The 6,501-nt window shown below is 40.9% G+C and overlaps 1 long non-coding RNA gene across 1 annotated transcript; it reads right to left on the bottom strand.

The window, feature by feature from the left end:
* Positions 1 to 342: 342 nt before the first annotated feature.
* On the bottom strand, positions 343 to 4,469 carry LOC123110448 (uncharacterized). The gene is made up of 2 exons (XR_006453424.1): positions 1,487 to 4,469; positions 343 to 816 (listed from the first exon to the last, which is right to left on the bottom strand). It is a non-coding gene; the product is annotated as an uncharacterized lncRNA (long non-coding RNA).
* Positions 4,470 to 6,501: the final 2,032 nt, after the last annotated feature.

Here is a 6,501-nt window from a genome sequence, read left to right as displayed (position 1 = left end):
CGAAACGAATTCAAACATTCGCACGTTCATTTGTTTTCTACAAACTTTTAACTCGGTAGTAAATGTTTGCACTGTATTTTCATTCTGCAAGAGTGAGATTAACAACATCCATATGTCAAAGAAAAACAGGAAGGGAAAAATATATTTTGTGATGTGTGATATGGATGTGGCGTGTCTCTTATATATAGTACCAGGCCCAAAAGAGGAGGAAAGTGTGGGCAATCATGCGTGCAAAGGGGGATCATGAAAAGATGGATGGACGGCAGTTTCATTCTTCAAGCAAGGGCCAATCATTCAAGCTGTGCTACCAGCTCTTCTGTAGACATATCTTGCAAGCAAGAATTGATAATCCATTGTCTTGATGGACATGACAACTCAGTTCATAATTCTTTTCCACACCCACTTTTCGATCTGTCCCATATCCACCTTTCGTTTAAATTATCACTACTTGGTGTATTTGTTAATTCAGTGCCATTACTTACAAGACCAAAATGAACGATCCTAATCACAGCTGATGAAAACAATTTGTAATTCAGCATCATGTTCCCGATACTACTATGCAAGAAGTTAGAGACAGTGGTATTAACACGCCCATACATCGCATTTACAAGTGGATAATACCACGACAAATCCATAAAGGAAATAATAGAGGTGCAACAAGGATCAATCAATGCGTGAGATCAAGAAGAATAATGCTGCTCAGATACAGTCATACAGATCACGCAACAACTTTTTTCCACCTTCCAGATGAAATTTATATGCTGCTTCTTCTGCATCCAAATCTTCAATTGCTGAGGAAAATATCACTCTGTGCCCCTAACAATCATTCAAGACATACAAGATTAAGCTAGCCATGCCATAGATATGGAACTAAACCCTCTTTATGATTAAGAAGATCAAGAAAGCTATAATCTTGGCGGCAGTTAGTTTTTTTCAACTTCCTGCAAATTGACCTAGCTACCTACAGCAGTTAAGTATTACTAAAATACAGATGGAACATTAACATCTAAGTCTGAAAAATAAGCACATACATTAACCTGAGTACTTCCAAAGCAGCCTAAACAGTACTATACCTAAATTCTAATCAGTCAAAGATAACTAATGCCAAAGGCTGCCTAAGCAGTCTTTAACATCGCAAAAAAAAAGTTACATAAATACCTAAATTCTGATCTAAATAAAATAACTAAATCACAAGCCACAAGATCGATTCAGATATTACTACCGGGACAGGTCAATTTAAACGTCACCTCATGAAAGAAAACTTTCATTGTTGGCCTGTAAATCTTGGAGAGGAAAGAAAAAAAGGCAGGATCTGAAGAAAACTACACTAGTAACACCCAAGAAACCCAGATCCGTTCTGCTATGGAAGATCGAAAGAAAATAGACACAAAGAACCAAGACAGAATCAACCTACACAGGAATTAATGACTAGCCAGGCATCGATCGGTCGGTCACGAGGCAGTGAAGCGAATTGGATGGATCTCACCTTGAGGACAACCTGCAGGAAGGGTAGATGGCCCACGGATAGATTTCATGGGATTCTAGGGTTTTCGTGGTGCTCCGACCAGCAGATGAAACTCCAGCATGACCTGATTGACATGGACTCTGATCCATGAGTTAGGTCATCAGATCATGCTGGCAGCTTCACCAGCTCGTGGTGCACCTTGATCTACCCGTCAAAGAGAAAGGGGAATAACTCTGGCATTTTGGCGAGAGAGAGGGAGAGAGGGGGAGAGAGAGGTGGGAATAATTGGGGGCGGGGAAGGAGGTCGAAGAGAGCAGCAAGCGACTGAGGATATATAGGCCAAGCGGTGGGAGAGAAACTCAGAATGCTCCCTTCTCTCTCTCATTTTTTTCCTTCACTTGATTTTTTTTCTTCCATTATTTATTTTTTCTGGACGGTACTGTGATGGGAAGTGGGAACTGGGCACTACTAGTACTGTGAAAATCGCTGCTGCAACAAACTACTAGAGATGATTGGAATACAAGGACACCAAGGGTACATTCATATATGCATGGCTCCATCACCCCCCTCGGACCTCGAGGATCAAGCGGCGCTTCTTGTGTATTGTTAGTTTGATTGTTTCGTTTGATATCTCTCACATTTCTTGTTTATCATGGCGTCAAACACCAGGCCTAGGCCTTCCTTTCAAAAAATATGCATGGCCATCGACCAGTTTGCCTCAAAAAAAAAATGTGTTAAACGATTTATATTTTCCTACTTACTCCCTACTTAATTTCAGCTCAAGTTGAAACAAATAATTCTAGCATAGATCCAAAAGTTTTTTTTTTGCGAAAAAGCATAGATCCAAAAGTTAATGGCCATACATGCGTACCAAAGATGCGTGCTTGTGTGGCGGTCACATGGATAATTAAGGTGTGTGTACATGTCATGTGCGTCCAAATATTAGATCTAAAAGTTAGCTAGAGAAGAAATGTCATCGTTTCTCTTGATCAATACATGTATGGAAAAAAAATTGCGGTCCCAAACTGAAGGCATGCACCAAAGGCATCCAAAGGCTTCTCACGTCTTTCCATTCACCAGGATTTTATAATGTTATTACTAACCTTTTTTTTGTGTTAAACTGAGATTGTTTTATCTGTCATCGATTCTGTGTGTAGTCTAGCTACTAGCTAGGGACCATTTCGTGCATGTCGACATCACATTTATTTGGTAGCAACTTTTAACTTGAATTCCAATCGTAGGGCTGTCGTCTAAAATTGCAACTTTATGATCAGGACTTAATTATCAGTTTGTTAGAAATTGAAGTACATATGTTTGTGAAGACACTTAGTACCTAATCACTTTAATATTTTTCACCTTTCCTCCTTTTGATCACTATGATAACTGGTACTGCTTGTTATACCCGAAAAAATGTTTACCCTAAAACAATTTTCATTCATAGAAATGAAAATAAATAATAGATATGACTTTTTAATATTGATAACGAAGGAAGATGGATGTATCATAAAATAATTAGAACTGTTTCTTTTACCAAAAATTATAAGTTGTTGTTACTGTTTGATTAGATTCACAATATTGTTAGGAATATGATTTCTAAATTAGTTAACTAGCATGGAAAAATGTGGGCTGCTCAGACTGGCAGTGGGATTGTGCAGTGGCCAGTTCTGGAACCGAGAAAGTGACAAGATCTATGTTTATATCGCCATTTCCGTTCCAGAGCTTGAAAGTGGCCCAGTTATAGCTTTCTCCATATGCATACATGTACTAGCTTGGTAGATCTAGACCTTTTCTTAATCTAGCTAGCTGCCCATTTGGATCTTGTTATGCAATCTCCTATACATATATACACGGCAAGAGGGCATAATTTGGTGACCCTACATGTGTGCATTTCAATTGCTTTATCAGTATGTAGTATATTTTACATGAAAATCATATGTCTGGGTAATTTTGGCGACATACGTACACTTTGGTTGAAAAACCGTATAGTGTATTTTACATAAAAGTAAATGGAATATGTTTGTAGATATATCTTGCAAAGAAAATAGAGCCGTATGCCTGTGTAGCTGATCGACGGTATGGATTAGCTAGTGCAGGAACCCAGTACATAGATGTCGCTATCATGAAATCATCATGTATAGCTAGCTAGATTTGATTGGCTAAATAAATATATTGTGGTAGTTAGTTGGTGGGCTTGTGGCCAAGTGCTTCGGTTAGACTATACTATTTTCCTAAATAATCATATGAACTACCATTAAAGTAGTCGCTAACTAACTAACTTGTTTGGAGGCATAGTATACTAGTGCTAACAAACTGAAACCGGTGCACTCCACAAATATCGTAACCTAATCAAAAAGCAGGCCCACATCAGAGACAATAAACTAAGCATGTGACCAAATAAAGCGATGGATCCCCCACGAATTGACTTAACAACTACTGTATGAAACAATCAAACTGGCAGAAAAGTTGTGATAAAAAGGAAAAAATAAAAAAATTGGTTTCCCTTGCTGCTCAACTATGAAACTGGCTCACACAGCTCATATACTAGCACTACAAAGTTCCATCAGAACATTCATGGTTAGAGCTGGGTTAATTTAACATGAGGAGCCAGCAGATCAGCTAGCCACTTACCCCTGGCCGGCGACGATGCCTTTCGGCCCCATGCTTCAAACACACAGTATATGCCCATTGCTGGGAAGAAATGAGGCTGTCAGTCATGATCTAACAAGGATTCACACGCAGAAGCGAATCAAAGATAGATCATGCTGGCAGCTTCACTCATTCACATGGGCATGACCATCTAAGCAAGAACATCATCCTCCCTCATCTCTTTATCTTTCTCTCTCAGTCAAGGAAAATCTGACTCTGCTTGGCTAGAGTGTGCTAGAAGGGAAGAGGCTTCGCCAAACTAGGTAAAAGGGAGGAGGAGAGAAGAAGACGATGTGATGATCTTCCGCTCAACAAGAAGAAGAAAACACATAGACGTTTGTAGAAGAAACAAAAAGAGAACAAGGCAGTTCGCTCTGTGCAAGTGCTGGACGGGCACATGTATTTATAGAGGAGTATGCAATGTACGTGGTGATGGGCGATTGGTGATATGGTGGTCAGGACGTGGGGGTATTAAAGTTTTTCTTGAGGTTGTAAACGCAAAATGGCGTAGGGTCAAACGAAACACTTCAAAATAACATTTAAAAATCTTACTTTTAAGAAGTTGCGCCGACGTGTCTGCACAGGAGAGCGCAGACAGACAGATAGGTGATAGGTAGGGTGCGGCACACTGCATGCAAAGGCCAGCCAGCGTGCATGCATTGCACAGCATCGATGCATGCATCGAGCCAGCCATCACCGTAGGACCGTATCGATCGATGCACGCTCTGTGCTACCTGTATTGGCACGCGTACACCTACCTAGCTATAGGCCTTGTCGATTTTAAAGTTTTTAATTATCATAATAAGGGCATTTTGGTTCCAATAAGTCACCTGACTTATAAGTTAGGTGAATTAAAACCAGTGACTTATAAGTCACGCCTGTTTGGTTGTCACTAGACTTATAAATCACGTGATCACATCTTTTTACATCAATCCACATCATGCAGGTGGTGAGACCCATGCAAAAGGGGGTGATTTATAAGTTTTAACTTGGAGTAGAGCAACTTATGACTTATAAGTTGGGGTGACTTATAAGTTGGATCTGTTTGGCAAAATAAGTCACTTTTTTCACTTTTTGACTTATAAGTTGGTGACTTATTTGGAACCAAATAGGCCCTAAGCCTAAGTTTGACTTCTGTTTTTAAGAAAATTTCTAACTTTTTTTCGACATGTAAGCATTTTAAACAAGGTCACAAGCAGATATGCCATCTAAGTTAAACGAGCTCTTTTTAGGACTACTCGTGACTGTTCAAGTGTACGTATATAAGCTTACCTAGAACATTCTTTTCTAAGGAAAGACAAAATTTCGCCTTTTCCGTTAATTAAGCAAGGGGGAAAATAGAGACCGAACCATTTACAACACAGAGGCTAGAGCCGCCTCGACACATCAACCAAGCAAGGGCAAAAAGAAAGATAAAAAGAAATGTAATAACTTCAATGACCCGTCGTCTGTCCGAACGTTTGATGGTTATTTGAGGCGTTCGGCTGTAGACGCTCTTAGTTGCATGCCCTGACTTTGATTTTGAACAACACAATTTTCGAAAGGACGCAACATGTCTTAGGGCATTTCTAACCGGTCCCTTATCCGGAGTTAGAGGAGTAAAAAGTAAACGCACCGAACCGACCCCAAAAAAGGGTTAGTGGAGTACAAATTATCCTCCGGCGCCTCACCATCCTCTAAATATACTCGGTCACTCGGCGCGGAGTAAAAGCCACTGCCTCTCTCTCGCCGGGGCGCGGAGCTGGCTCAGATCGTTACCGACTCCGAGTTGCAGCGGAAGAAGACGAGTCGGTGTAGATCGTACTTGGAGTCCCACGAACCGTAGATTAACGATCCCGCGAACTGCCCATGAACAGTTCCTCGAACAGAAAGCCGAAAGCATGGCCTCTCTATGAGTTGCAAGCGTACGGTCTACACGATCTTGCAGCACTTCGCCATCCAGAGCTAATCGCCGCCGGAGAATTAGAGGGAGGAGATTAGAACTACACTGTGCTTCTAATTATGAGGATTAGAGGATCTAGTTCTAGCTCTATTTGATCAACTAGACCAACTAGAATTAGAACTAGAGAACTACATGAGGTTCCAAAACTTGTGGGTAAAGTGCCAAAACACTCAGTATATATAGGTTGGAGGAGAGAGGGAGAGGCACCACAAGGAGGGAATGAGACTCCCTCATTGCGCTGGCCTAGAGGGGGAGGACCCCCCCCCCCAATCCAATTCGGCCTCCCCAAGTGGAAAGGGGGGGGGGCACCCCCTATTGGGCCCTTGTGGCCCAATTCTCCTTCCACCACTTGGCCTTTTAAGGCCCACTGATATTTAATTAAATATAAAAGCCTCCTCGCTATTATGAGAGTCTTTTATTATCAATTTAACATCTTCGGAAAGATTTT

Source organism: Triticum aestivum, chromosome 5B (assembly GCF_018294505.1).
Source record: "Triticum aestivum cultivar Chinese Spring chromosome 5B, IWGSC CS RefSeq v2.1, whole genome shotgun sequence".
Taxonomy (NCBI): Eukaryota; Viridiplantae; Streptophyta; class Magnoliopsida; order Poales; family Poaceae; genus Triticum; species Triticum aestivum.
Note: the sequence above shows the minus strand (reverse complement) of the source record. Positions and strands in the feature narration are given on the sequence as shown.